At 42.4% G+C, this 15,419-nt stretch overlaps 1 non-coding gene across 1 annotated transcript; it reads left to right on the top strand.

The window, feature by feature from the left end:
* Positions 1-5,358: 5,358 nt before the first annotated feature.
* LOC123803116 (U6 spliceosomal RNA) lies at positions 5,359-5,465 on the top strand. The gene has a single exon (XR_006782755.2). It is a non-coding gene; the product is annotated as a U6 spliceosomal RNA (small nuclear RNA).
* The last annotated feature ends 9,954 nt before the right edge of the window (positions 5,466-15,419 follow it).

The raw sequence follows: 15,419 nt of genomic DNA, 5'->3' as shown, positions 1-15,419 counted from the left end.
CTTTTTCATCTTAGGAACCTTCTACACTCTTAAACTCTTAAAGACTGAGAGCCCTAAAGATCTTTTATTTTTATTTTTTAAAATGTTTTAAGTTTTTCAATTTTTTGAGAGAGCGAGCTGACGGGGGAGGGGAGGGGAGAGTGAGAGGTAGAGGGGAGGTAGAGAGAATCTGAAACAGGCTCCATGCTCAGTGTGGAGCCCCGATGCAGGGCTCAATCTCATGACCCTGAGATCATGACCTGAGCCAAAATCAAGAGTCAGACGCTTAACTGACTAAGCCATCCAGGTGTCCCCCTAAAGATCTTTTTAAAAATGTAGGTTATACCTACTGATATTTATCATATTAGAAATTAAAATGGGGAAAGTTTTAAACACAGTAATACACAAGCACACCTTCCAGTAGCTGTCAAAGCGATGACATTACCACATGTCATATAACCCCTGGAAGACTCCGCTGTAGCCTTGGGAGAGAAGAAAAGTAACAAGGCAAATAACATCCTAGTATTATTATGAAAATAATTTTGACCTCACAGGCACCCCAGAAAGAATTTCAGAGACCCCCGGGGTCCCCAGACTGTCCTTTGAGAACTTCTGGTATACGTGATATACCCTTCCATCCCTGGCCTTGCAGGGAAAGGGATGCCGGGGTGTTTTAACTCACCCACCCAGTACTCTGCTCTCGTGCCAGAGGTCTTCAGGAGAAGGCGGCAGCAGGTTTTCCAAGTGTGGTTATATTGACTTTCGGCATCCCTTCCTCCCTTTGCTCACATTAGTTATTTAACAACCTTAATTTGGTTTCTCAAATAGTGTCCTGGTGAGACTAGAGTGAGTTGACCAGTTGGCACAAGAACTCTCATTCCCTCTGAACTCTCCATTTCCCTCTATGGATGCTTGTTAGTGTATTTGCTTTTGGTTAGTATGAACTCATTTCCCAGAATCTCAGGGGTAAACCTGGACCCATTGTGACCTTGGCTTACTAGTGATGTCCCATCAGCAGCTTTGTTGAACGGTTAGCTAGCTGGCAAATTTTCTTTTTACTTTACTCTTGCAACCACATCCTGGAGACTAGTGGCCCTGGGGGTGGAGGTTGGGAAGTGCAGCTCCTGACGGCCTTCTCCACGAGGCCACCCCAATGCCACCATTTCAGTTTAAACTTGCAAAGAGATCTATGTGGATGCTGCCTGATTTTTTTCACCATTAGTAATATTTATAAGAAATCATCTTAAGCACACGGAACTTTGTTTCTCTGCGTACTGTGGGGGTCGGATGGCTGCCTCTGCCGTCATCTCGATGCCATCTTTCCTGTGCTGACATGGATCCTTGGAGGTAATAGAGTGGACGCATCACTTATTACTTACCTACCGCATGTTCCTAAGCTTCATCCAAGAGCCCCTCATAAATGGGCCCAGGCGATCTTTTCACTCATCATGTTACTCCCGGTTCACAGTCATGTAGAGTTCAGATTAATTTTTCTTTTAAGATTTTATTTATTTATTTGACAGAGAGAGAGAGAGCAAGCGGGAGGGAGCAGCAGGCAGAAGGAGAGGAAAAGCAGGCACCCCATTGAGCAGGAAGCCCGATGCGATGCGGGACTCGATCCCAGGACCCCGAGACCATGACCCGAGCCGAGCCGAAGGCAGATGCTCAACTGACCGAGCCACCCAGGCGCCCCCAGATTAATTTTTTTAAGGGATAATCTTTGGTAGATTTTTTTTTTTTAATTCAAAGCTGTTTTTAAAAAAATGACTCGTCATAATAAAAATTCATAGACAACTCTTCCATCCTCCTTCATCCTAACGGGGAACTTAAAAACCAATCAATCATACAATTCCTTTCCCTCCAGAATGGAGAGAAGTGCTGTATTGAGGAAAATCCATGCTGGATCTTTAAAAAAGAAATCAGGCATCTATCACAAGGCTGTTGTTACTTCTGGTCCCCAGTTCAACCTTGGGAGGTCCTGCAGGCCTTTATTGCCATGTGCTCTGCTCAGGGACACCCATCTCTGTCCTGGCCCCTGACTGTCAAAGCTCATGGTTTTACACATCAGAGCCACCCAGCTTCCTGCATATGTCCAAGAACCAAGAACTCCAAATAATAGAAGTAGAGCAGAGTCGGCAGAACTGCCTTGTCCCTACCTAAGGAATCCCCTGTTTAGAATGTCCTGTTCGGGTGTAGTTACTCCGGTTGAAGGAGGTCTTAGGGATGAGGAGGGTATTGTCCAATAGAATCTAGAAGATTTCCAAGAAAAGGAGCAAGCACAGAATTTTTTCTAATATTAAGAAACCTATAAACTAAAACCTTAAGAATCAAGATAATTAGGAAATTTAGAAATGGATAATATTTAACCTCTAGAGAAAACAGGGATAGCCAACCATGTCCCCCTCAAGCCCACCCTTAATTTAGCACTTTAAGTATAGTCCCTGTTTCATACATGTAATTCTTATCTCTCTAGAAAAATGTCTAACTTAATGAGAGTGAGAATGGTACCTCGTGTTGAGCCAGCTCCATATCTGCATATGGTGGCTCCGTATCTTCACAGGAGCGACCCGGATGCACACTTGAAAGAACTTAGAAGAAAAGTCCATTCCTAGGTTTCTCAAGCAATGCGAGAAAACAGAGAAGCCAAGTCCCCTGTATTGGGGGCAGTGAGGGTGCAAAGAGTTTAGGTATTAGGAACTTATTTCAACTGGAGAAATAACACACATACACCTACACAAAAAGCGCGTGGACAGGCCAAAATGTAAAGAAGCATGAGTTACTCTCCGCTCTAAATCCCCAGTGATCTCAGCAGTAGGGTTTTCTGTAGCACCAACCACCGAGCTCTCTGGACAGGAACAAAGATGCAGTTGTGTGACCTTGTCAGTAAAGTTGGCCAGCGGAGAAATAGCCATATTTACCCTCACAGAATGTTATCTCCCCCTTGCAAAGTCTTTGGCGAGGCATTTCACTGCCTGACCAGTAAAGTGCAGAATAGTGAAATTAGGTATTGGCAGATGGTGGCTGTTTCGAGAAAAACTTGTTCCTAGACCCCTTGGGATTGGACTCCACTCCATCCTGTGTATCAGAGAGCGCCCTATGGGTCACACAGCCAAGAGTCAGGAAACCCTTGCTTCCTAGACTCTCACATTGAGAAAATCGGGCAAAGAGTAAGATGTGCATGAAACAACAAAATATTAGTTAACATTAAATGTCTCTGAGGAGTGGAACTGAATGGTTGGAAGACAGAAACTGGCAGAGGGAGGGGACATTTCATAGTATTTCCTTATCTGTTCTTTGAATGTTAAACCACATGAACGTTTCACTGACTCAGAAACAAAACAAGACCAAACAAACAAACAAAAACTTTAAAAAGTCACCGGGGGCTACCTAGCTTTGGGATTGTCAACCTGATAAACTATCAACATAGTTACTTGTCCTCATGAACGCAGACAACGCAGTCCTTGAATACGGTGAAGTTTAGGCAAGCGTCCGACGCACAGCTGAATTTTATCTCTGGCCCTTGGAAATGCTGCTGGCAAATGGAAGCACGTGCTTCAGCTCAGGAAACATTCTACACTTTTCAAGGCAGTTTCACTTGTTTTTCCTCTCTCTTTGTCTCAGATTTACCATTGTTCTCTTACCATGAAACAGGAGTGATTAATGGGGCACACAATGCTCTCCATTTAACAAACACAGTCCTTCCCTGGCATCTTTACAAAAGTTCTTCGTTTTATTGTAACAAGTGTATCTGGTTTTTTCTTTATGAAGCCGCCTACACAGGGCTAGTCTGTTTTGCACAAAACTCTTGAAGAATTTGATGGCATTGCCCATGTTCCTCTTAATCTTTTTTAAACTTATGATCCCCAGGCTCTATGGCCAATATGACATGGCCCAGTTACCCTCTCTAGACCCACCCCCCAGTGCCACTTAAAACAAGGCACCTAGAGGGAATCGGAAACTCCAGATGTGCCCTGGCCAGATGTGACTGTGGGACTCACCCTCCCGCCTTCTGGAGTACCTGCTTCCAGAAATGTAGACTAACTGGAAATTCGTTTTCCAGGCAGCAGTGTCACCTCATTCTCTCACCTTGAGTTGCCACTAGCTAAAGCTTTTTAGTTCTTTTGATGAGAATTGCTGTTCTAACAGCTTTCCTCAGGCTATTAATTTGCTAAAACCTGAACGCATCACCCTATCTTCCTCCTTATTAAGGTTCCTTTAGCCAGATTCCAGCCAGTGACCATCTTTCTGAATCTAGGTTCCAGCAATCATTAGTCCTCCCAAATTTGATGATCTGGTCTCCTTGTCTTCCTCTCAGTTTTTGTAAGTAACAGGGCCAGGGACCAAGCCCTAAAGCACAGCTTGAGAGTCCTCCCTTTAGGTCTGGGATCCCCAAGGGCCTCTTCCTTCATCTATATTTTATTACGAAAACATTCAAATAGACGGACAAACAGAAATAATACCTCAAAGAACACCCATGTCTCCTCCACCTAGAGTCTGCAATGGACAATTTTGCCACATTTCCTCTATCTACAAATCGTTTGGCAGAATCATTTTAAAATAAAGACATAATGACATTTTACCACTAAATAGTTCAGCATGCAGCTCCAAAATTAAAAAAAAAAAAAAAAACTCCTTCAAAGGATAATTCCATTATCACACATAACAAAAAACGAATAAAAATTCCTTATTTTTTTAATAATATTTTTTTATTTTATTATGTTAGTCACCATACACTACATCCCTAGTTTTTGATGTAAAGTTCCATGATTCATTACTTGCATATAACACCCAGTGCACCATGCAATACGTGTCCTCCTTAATACCCATCACCAGCCTATCCCATTCCCCCACCCCCCTCCCCTCCGAAGCCCTCAAAAATTCCTTATTTTTGTCTCCATTCAGTCCATATTCAACTTCCCCAATTTGTCCCCAACATGTCTACTATGGCTGGTTTGCTCAAAGCCAAATAAAATCAAGGATGATGCTTTGCATTTTTGCCTCTTTTAATCTAAACACGTTGTACCCCAACTTTCTTTTTCAAGACATTGATCTGTTGCAGACCAAGATAATTGTTTTGTAGAAAGCCAAAACCTCTTTAAAAACCACCCCTCTTCATATTGTTCGTTTCAACTACTGCTATCAAGTAAGGGCCTCTGACTGAGTAATTATTAATTTTTCTTTTTTGTTCATCAAAGTTATATGTAACTAGCTATTAGAGCTTCTGATAAGCATGAGATAACAATCTTACTGTATTGGACTGGTGCAATTGCCGAGATAAACCCAGGATTGTGATGTTTTCTAATTGCGTCATTTTGGTCAAGTTACTTAACCTTTATGTGTCTGGGTTTCTTGTGCTGTATAATGAGGATAAATATGTCTGTCTCCGTAAGAGCAGCACATGTACTAAAATTAGAAGGATGGAGAGAAGATTAGTCTGGCCCCTGCGTGAGAATGACATGCAAATTCGTGAAGTGTTCCGTATTTGTTAAGCTAAGGTCATCTGTATATTTATTAGAAATTGCAAAATGTCCCTGCATAAGAGTTTTCTAATTTATATTACCACTACGAATGTATGCAAGTGCCTGTTACCCTCAGCCTCAACAATGACTGCAGTAAGTTTTACTTTTAAACTAATTTTAGAGATGAAAAATATCGCTGTACAATTGTAGTTTGTATTTCTCTAATTATGAGACTGCATTTGTTTTCATATGTTTAAGGATTATTCCTATATATTTTTGTGATTGTTTAGCTTTTAAACCTATTTTGCTATCATGACCCATTAATTTTTAAAGATTAGATACTTCATTATCCAAATGGGGGAAAAAAAGTCTTACACGAAATGATACAACTGCACTCAAGGTTTCCACCTGGTCTCTGACCATAGGAGCAAACACATATTTTCATTTAACGTTTGGAAATCTGATAAACTAGCATTTATCAAACCCATACTGGATGCTGGTAGAGAGGGCGATCGAATGAGCTTTTACTGTGTCCCCTACCCCACACTCAACACAGTTAGTGAGTCCACATTTCATCTTGACGATAACCCTTCAATATGGGTAGGGTTGTTCTCTCCAAATATGAGTGAGGAAAGTGGGTCTCACAAAGGCTAAATAACTTGCCTAAGTTCGTACTTTGGAACTAGAACTTTCTGAGCACATAGCTGTAACTCCTTCTACTATTCTACTTTCCCTCTGATTATGAAACAGTGTCCCTTTCCTGGTCAACATAATAGCTAAGATTTCCGATCAACCAATCACCTCAACCTTGTTAAAGGTTGTGTTCAAAATAGCAGTTCTCTCCATGGAGTCCTCTGCCATCTGAGGATTAAAACTGGCTGCAAACCAAACGAAGCCAAGCCTCACCTTGTTGGGTTTTCCCAGGATGGGAAATGACATGCACTGGCTCCAGGCAGAGGCCTCTCTCCTCTCAGCCTGTGAGACACTCTAGGTTATTGGAACGTGTCATAGCTTTGGAATGATAAGAGCAGGCAGGAGCCAGCTCCTGGCATGAAGCTTCCCACCAGTTTAGACAAGGCTTAAAAGGCGGGTGGTAGAGGGTAGGAAGGCAAGCTAGACCCAAGAGCATGGCAAAGTCAGTGAACAAGTCTTACACCTGTCAGCCTTAGAGTTTTGGTCAGCAATTGGGGCCCTAACAAAGTGGAGGAGTGCATTAGTAGAGAGGAAGGTAAAGATGTGTGTGTGGAGAGGGAAGGAGGTACCTGGAAATGTCAAGGCCAGGTATTCATCCTCTTGGAAGTCTGGTTATCTGTGTAAAGCCCAGTCACTGGACAAGATGCAAGGGGCTACCTGAGGAAGTGAGTCTGGCCAGAGCAAAACTGGGAAACCTAGGGATTCTCAGTGGAGCCATATCATGATCTATGGGGAGAGGGAGGTACAGTTAGAAATTGCATTCAATATTGAAACATTTTGCATATACACATATGCATTTAAAACAAAATATGCTTGTGTTTATAAGAGAAAATAATGAAAGTAAATCTGAACAAAGTCTTTTTAGCTGGTGAGGATGTATAGAAACTGGACTCTAGTTAAAAACTATTAGTTATCTTTTGCATAGTAGTGATTATCGGGGGGCTGTGAAATTTTTATGTTTAACAAAGAGGGCATCAGTTTCAATATTGAGAAATCCTTGGAAAGCGGAAGAAAAACAGGAGGAGTCCAATTGTGGGAGCAGGCATCTTTGCCCCCTATGGCCATCAGTTAGCTTAGAGCTTCTCCCCATTTGGTTTACTTTGATTCAATAAATATTTGCTGAAAACTTCCCAAGCAACAAGCATCATGTTGGGAGCTGTGGATACAACAATGAATATAATCGTTTTCTGTCTTGAGAAGTTTGTGATCTAATTGGGCAGTAGAGGTAGGCTGATAATCACGGTGGAATGTTTTAAGTGCTATGATAGAGGTATGCACGGGGTAGTAGGAGTGGTCTCTAGCCTGGGCTAGAGGGTTTCCTAGAACAGTCCATAAGCTAATTTTAAAGAGCAGTTGATACTGGATCTAGTGCAAATGGGTAGCCTCTAAGGGGTGATGGACCACGGAGGTTACGAGCTTGGTCTCTGTACTTATGCTGGCTGAGTTCCCATAGGATGGCACTTCCATCTTAGTACATGATGGTGCAAGGGTATCAGGATGTACCAGATGGTACATCCATCAAGATTGTACAAGGGTACCTACCACATAGGGCTGTTGTGAGGATTAAGTGGAGTAATTATGCATAGCTCATAGTAAATATAAATTATTAATTAATTTGAAATGTAGTATGACCTGATGGATCTGAAACTGTGTTTGGAACGCTTTTAATTCAAGTTCTTTCTATCCTTAGAAATTCCCTTCCAAGATCGTCTAAGGTTTTCTGTGTCTTCACTTGTAGATTACACGAGTCAACAGGGTAATTTATTAAGGAACTGACAATTAAGTTAGAAATGTAGCAGTGTTGGTTTTCAAATGAGTTAGTGTTTAGCAAGAAGGTATCTCAGCCCAACCCAACAACTGCTTTCATTCATCCATTCATTCATTCATTCATTCATCAATATTTAAATTCCTATTATGTACCAGACACTATACTTTATGGAAGGCTTACAAAAATGATTTATAGATAAATATTTTTCTGTTGGAAGTCACAGTTCCATGAGAGACAGACATGAAACCAAAGCGTTACAACACCATATGGTAAGTGTGATCATAAAGGCACGTATAAAATACCAGCTATGCCATGACTTGGCTCGGCAACCCTTGCTCAGTAGGCTGGAGAAAAGCATGATCAGAACTGGGTCTGAGAAACAAACAGCTAAATGGGAGGAGGAAAGGAGACCAGTTGGAAAGAGACCAGGTAATAATCCAGGCAAGGTTGGTAAACCTTGTTAACTTCTAGCTGAATATACGGTCAGACCCTGTGTAGAGAGACCTAAACTGGAGGTTCATTTCTAAGAGTCAACAGTCTGAAGGTGGTATTTGAAGCTATGCATACCAATGAGATAAGTCAAGGAGATGGTGTTGTACTGTAGTGTGTAAAGAGAGGGACCCAAGGGGCAGGTTTGGAGTATAAGAGTATAAGAAAGAGAAGGTTTCAAATTGAACTGAGAAGAATCCAGGAGAAAGTCTCCCAGGAACCAAGGGCAGAGTTTTAGGAAATAGGAGGTTACCAATGGGGTCAAATGCCACAGGGAAGTCAAGCAGAAAAGTAGTGAAAAGAAGTTACCAGATACAACTAAGATTTTAGGGGTAAGCTTAGTCAGAGTACAAGGGGTTCAAAAAGAATTGGGATTACGAGTTGAAGAAAGAAGGAAGTTTGGTGATAAAGAGAAGAGGCAAGGATGAAGAAAAGAGACCTCTCATGTGCGAGGGAAAGGAGCCTGGGGAAGCCAAGCCCATGGGCACCTAAGGATTCTCCTGAAGAGAAGCCTGCCCCCCAGCTTAGGTCAGTCCTCCAGGATCCCTCCCTTTGCCTGTTCTAATCCTCCTGGCACATCAGCTCCTCTCCTTCCTGACCCACCTGGCTTCCCGTCTTGGCTCCCACTTCTAGTGTCTCCACCTGTTTGCTTTGGGCATGGTGACTGGGCCTCCTCAGCACTGTGAACACAGACCTGAGCCCCCAGAACACCCCTGGCAGTGCCAACAGTGACCCATCATTTATGCATTCGTCACACATATACTTGTTATACCCCTAGTATGAGTCGGGTACTATTCTTGGCACTGGAAGACACTGATGAAGAGAAAGCCAAAGTTCCTGATCTTACTGGAATTTACCTAAAGTAGGGGAGATAAAGAATAAAGAAATGATGGGCAAGGGTCCCCAGGCACCTTCTCCTTAGGAGAAGAACTTGAGCCCCCTGCCCCCACTGAACCGTATGTATTTCAGTGTAAACTCTTGGGGCCACTCTTCTAGCTGTGCTTGGGCCTTCGATATGCTACCCTAAGGTACAAGGTCTCACTGGTGTCATACCACATCTTCAGACATTCAGACCCCAAATGGTAATCAATAATCACAGTACTCCATCAGTTGAGTCAGATTCTGATTCCTTTCTGAATGATTGTAGATGATGAACTCGTCTCTTCATTTGTCCCCATGTCCCTTTTCAGTGGCTTTCTCCCTCTGTGCCACCCTCATTCCACAAACCCACCTTATATTTCATTCCCAAAGTGCTAGGCTTTCTAATTAATTACTAGATGTTACTCAATCTAGACAGCCATCAGTTAAAAATGTGCCATTATTTTATATACCAATTAAGAAAAATGCCCAAGACGAGGAGTTGAGACACCAAAGGGCTATACCTTCCCTGCAGAGGTAAATGAGAAATAAACTCACCACACAGGGAGAAACAGCAAAAAATCTGGCATGTTTCCGTCTTGGCAGTGGTGGAGAAAGGGTGAGAAACATCTCATCTGAGAAGTTACACTCATACAAGTGGCCAAAGTTCACATGACTAGAGTGGCCCAAACACTCTCCATCTGAGAACTTAATCTGAAGTGATATCAGGGTGACTGGCAGAAGCAAAGGTAAATCTTCAGAACCAAGGTTCGCAATGCCCGTATGATGGCCCACCTACTCTCGCAATAGTCAAAGTCTGCATTTCTAATGCAGCCAAAGGACACCAGGCATCTGGTAGACTTCTTTGCATAGAGATTTGGCCTATGGCCTATTTCTTGTGAGTTTAAATTATAAAGACAATATTTTGTATATTGTGACCACTTTAGAATTACAGGTAGAGGGGCGCCTGGGTGGCTCAGTTGGTTAAACAAACGACTCTTGATTTCAGCTCAGGTCATGATCTCAGGGTCATGAGATCAAGCCCTGCATTGGGCTCCACAGTCAGCATGGAGTCTGCTTGTCCCTCTCCCTCGACCTCTGCCTCTCTCCCTGCTCGCTCTCTTTCTCTCTAAAATAAAACAAAAAACAAGACAAAATAAAATAAAATCTTTAAAAAATTACAGATGGAGAAATTAGGGACACCTGGATGGCTCAGTTGGTTAAGCATCTGCCTTCAACTCAGGTCATGATCTTGGGGTCCTGGGATCCAGCCCCTCGTCAAACCCTGCACTCAGTGGGGAGTCTGCTTCTCTCTCTCCCTCTGCCACTCCCTCTGCTCATGCTTGCTCTCTCTTTCTCTCAAATAAATAAATAAAATTTTTATAGATGGAGAAATTGGAGTTTATATAACACATTAACCATGGCACTGGGGTACTGTTCAGTGCTCCACGAAGCCATTTCTTTTTCCCTGAAAGATCAGAACCTGAGTGGCATCTTGGGCTCTTTCTGAAATGAGGTATGGCTACATGGTATCACGCGGGCTTCTGCAGGTATGAGAGTAGGCTGCTGGGGCCAGGAGTCTGAATTATTGACGGAGCCTCACTAGAGACTAATTCCGGGCTCTACAACTAGAAGTTATGGATGCTGACACAGGTTTTGAGAGGAACCATAAAAGCTGTTGTAAAACAGAAACTGGGCAGAAAGGGTCAAATTCTAAGTTCTCCTGCTAGAAGGAACCCCAGAAACCATCTAGTCCGGTTCTTTGGGCCATCTGGCAGGGCTGCTATCTCATTAGGTCTTTGCATGGCTCAACCTTTTGTGTAACTCAGGTCTCTGTTTAAATGCCACCTTTTCAGGGAAGACCGCCTTGGCTGCCTCGTCTATAATAGCCTGCTACAGTTCAGGATGTCGAACCCTTTATTTTGCTTCTTTTAGTCATAATAGTTATTGCTATCAAATACCATCTGAAATAATTACTTAATTGTGAACTAGGGTTTTTTTTTCTGTCTTCTCCCATTAGAACATAGGGACATTGTTCATTCTGTAAACCCAGAGCCCGAATAGTACCCAGCCCAAAACGGAAACTCAAAAATATTTGTTGAATGACTGAATAGTGAATGAATCAATGAAGAAAATAAGGACAATGGCTGTAATTATTTAAATCTCAGATAAATGAAATTCCATATCGGGTTTAGACTAGATTTTAATTTATTTTCACTGAGGACCTAGTTGTAATATTTCTGTATCCCAGTCTTTAGCATAGTGCCTGTCTTATATAAGGCTCTCAGTAAATGTCTGCTGGATGAAAGAATACACATCATATGCCCCTTAATGATGAGCTGCTTTAATTCTCTAGAAAAGGAATTCTCTCTTAACATCCGGGAACAATGATATATGTGACACTATTAACCAAAAAAAAAAAAAAAAGTTTGGGAAATACAAATAGATTTTAGATGATATGAAAAAGAATTAAAGATTTAAAAAAATAGTTTAAAAATGAGAAGTGGGAGATCATCAAGCCTGAGAACAGAATGCAGGAGGACTTTTAAGGAAAAAGGAGAGGTTCAGGATGTTATGATTGTCCACGCTCTTCTGATCTCCTTTGTTAAAATCTTCTTCCGAGGGCTTTGCAACTAAGAGCACTTTCTCCTTGGTTGGAGTGCCTGTGATGGGCACCCAGAATCTGAGTGATTCTCAGATTCTCAGAGGGATAAGCCAAATGGACTTTCCAACATCTTCAAGCCTTACAGTATTCTGAATCTGGACCCTGAAAAACTGCGCATTCATCATTCAGCCAGCATTTACATAAAGGGCCTGCTAAATTCCAGGGAATAGTCAAGATCCTTTTGATGGGAAGTGACAAAAACTCAATTTATACCTTAAAAAAAATGGAGGAACACTTGAAGGATCCTGGGTTTTCTCCCAGAGCAACCAAGCCACAAGAAGGGCAGGGATGCAGCAGACTTCAGGAACCATTAAAACCAGGAACCTAATACGGTGTGGATTCTCTCTCCATCTCTTTCTTCCTGGGGGTTGTCTGTTACCTTCTCCTGTTACAGACCATCTATTTCCATGTGGTGGAAAACCTGACTGTGAACATCTTCCAATATTTACCTTTATAGCTTTCAGCCAACGTAGTTCCAAGCCTCAAAATCCAGGACAAGGCGCCTAGCCCAACTTGGAAAGGAATCTTATCATCAAGCAATCAGTTATGACCACTGGGATGAGATTAAGTAAGAACTCCATAATGATGAAGTGGTGGGGAAAGAGAGACACGATTTTCAAGGGTTGTGGGTGGGGCCGAGCAGGCAACACCATACACGCTCATTATGTCCTGGCACTGTATTAGACACTGGGTAGCCACTGGTGAGACAAAGATGACTAAACCCTAATACCTGTAAAACCTGGTGTCGTCAACTGCCTCATGACACAAAAATGCTGTCAGTGATCTCCTCAGAGCACTGAATGCAGCGCTGTGTCTGGGAGCAGCTGAAACTGGCATCTCTTTGAGAAGGCTGCCCCCATTTTCTTTGTAAAAGGCACATGCCGTCTTTAGAGTTCAGAAGGTTGACCTGTCACCTAGAGTTAGTGATGACCTCGGAGCTGAAGGCAAGAGTTGAGGAACTGGTTTGTCAGCTCTTGGTAGTCTGGAAAAGAGGCCAATAAGACAGTACTGGGGATGACCAGGATGAAGTAGGAAATAAGCAGAATAGACAGACAGAAGGAGAGAAAGAAAAGAAAGAGAGGAAACAAGAGAAGAGTGTTGTTAATGGAGTTAATGAAAAATTAATGTAAACTGAATTTGAAATTAATGTAAACTGAATCTCACAGCTCTCCATGTCTTCCTCCATTTGGGAATGAGAACGATAGGCTCTTCCGAACAATTCTGAGAGAGTAAAGCTTTTTGATCTGGGACTCTCTGAGCACAGACTGTCCCTTCTGCTCTGAGGTGTGTCTGCCCAGCATTTCCCCCAGAGCGGTACCTGGTGGAAAAGGGGGTGTGAGACTGAATGAGCTCTTCATGCCTAGCTTTGTTTCCATGACAACTGATCCTCAGGCATTGCATTTGGGCACTTATAACTTACACTTTCCCAAGGAGAATTTGGACATTTGGAAAAGGATGGAGTTGCCTTAGGGTCACATAGCTGGGCTTTTCAGAGATTTTCCAAAGGGCTGACGTTTCTTTTAGAGATATTTCTGTGTTTAATGCTTAAAGTGATAGTGATTCTTTCCTGATGACTTGAAATCAAAACTTTTCACCTTTCCCTTTAGAAAATGGCCACAGCCTGGGGTGCCTGGCTGGCTCAGTCCAAAGAGCGTGTGACTCTTTTTCTTTTTTTTAAGATTTTATTTATTTATTTTTGCAAGAGAGGGGGTAGGGGTAGCGGGGGGGTGGGCGGGGATGACAGGGCAGAGGAAGAAGCAGACTCCCCACTGAGCAGGGAGCCCTATGCAGGAACCCGTCCTAGGACCCCAGGGTCATGACCTGAGCCAAAGGCAGTCGCTCAACGACTGAGCCACCCAGGCGCCTGAGCATATGACCCTCGATCTCAGGGTTATGAGTTCAAGCCCCACAGTGGGTGTAGAGATTACTATAAATAAATAAATAAATAAATAAATAAATAAATAAATAAATAAATAAATAAAAATTTAATTAAATTTTAAAAAAAGAAAAACCAAAATGGTCATAGCCCAGTAACTCTCAAACAGGCCTATAACGACATCACAGGCTAGAGTGTACCTAGTCACTTGTTAGTCAAATGGGAGAGTTAAATAATGAATTGGTGAGAACCGGTTCAGCCAGACGACCCATGTCAAGAGCCATCTCTCATCTCCCTGGACTAGAGTGGCTGTCTAGAACTGGACCATTTCAGGGAAAGGAGTGTCTTAGGATTTCCCACAAGTCAAAAGATGCATGTGGCAAGAGTCACAGAGGAGATGGAGGTGTTCAGGGAGATTAGGATGATAAACATGGACATTGTAAAAGTATCGGTGACTGACTGAGCAACTCCATTAGGCATGAAGGAGAAAACCATGACTTAACCATCCCTCCATAGCTAACTGGCATGGAGCCTGGCACGTAGCAGGTGCTTGTAAGTTTGGGTTGATGACAGAATAAAAGTGACATTTGATTATTTGCAAGCATATCTCAGGAGCTATGCATAATCTGGGGCTTCTTCAAGGTGTAAGATTGGCCTTCTAGGAATGAAAGACATTCGTCTTTTTACTTTTTTAACTATCCCTCATCTAACTCTGATTTGATTTTTCCTAATTGTGCTCCTTGTTAACTAGGAATTTGGTTGAAAGAACTGGCTCCAAGTGAAATAAATAGAGACAAGGAGGAGTAACTCATTCTAGGATCTAGAAACTGAGCATAGTAGGGATTCCTGGGGATTCCCAGCCAAGCTCGGAAGTGAAACAAAGGGAAATGTCTTGCAGAGTTATCTTCACTGAGGAGCCCCTTGATCACTGTGGAAAGGCCAGAACACTCTAGTCAACATGAACTTCTCTGTGCATTCCTTCCAATTTGTAAACTCCCTAGACCTTATATAATCGAAATCTGGGGTATTTCAAAAAGCAAGACCTCTTGTGTATGCATGGTAATTGCTGGGATAAACTGGCTTAAAATTGAGAAACAACCAGAAAAAGATAAGCAATGAGAATGACATTACATTTGTGCTTGAGAAACAACAGCATATGTCTGTAGCTTAGTGGTGGAGAGCTGAGTCTCTGGTGGTGACCTGGCTGGGTTTGTATCCTGACACTACACCTTACTGTTGCCATGTGGCTTTGGGCAAAGCTGTTGTGAGATTGACATGCATCATATCAAGAAAAATGCCCCAAATTTGCCTGACACATCATCAGTGGTCAACAACTATCGACTAATCTTACTATTCTTATTTAAAAATGCTTTCTAAGTCACAACTCTAATAAGGCCATCCACCTGCCTAAAATACTTCAATGGTTCCTTGTTAATTCCCTAGCTAAACCGCAAGTTCTTTAGCACGCCCTACATTCCAGAACATTCCAGGGCTGGCCTCTAATTAGTTATCTCCTGCCACTGCTCCCTGATCAAATCCTAAGCTCCAGCTCTACTTAGAGCTCCTCGAAGAATCTTGCTCTCTGATGTCTCTATACGTGTTCTCTTTCTTCTGCTTGAAATACTGTTTCCC

This window comes from Ursus americanus, chromosome 2 (genome assembly GCF_024610735.1).
Source record: "Ursus americanus isolate L20-20 chromosome 2, mUrsAme1.1.p, whole genome shotgun sequence".
Lineage (NCBI taxonomy): Eukaryota > Metazoa > Chordata > Mammalia > Carnivora > Ursidae > Ursus > Ursus americanus.
The sequence above is the reverse complement of the archived record's forward strand: the minus strand, read 5'-3'. Positions and strand labels throughout refer to the sequence as shown.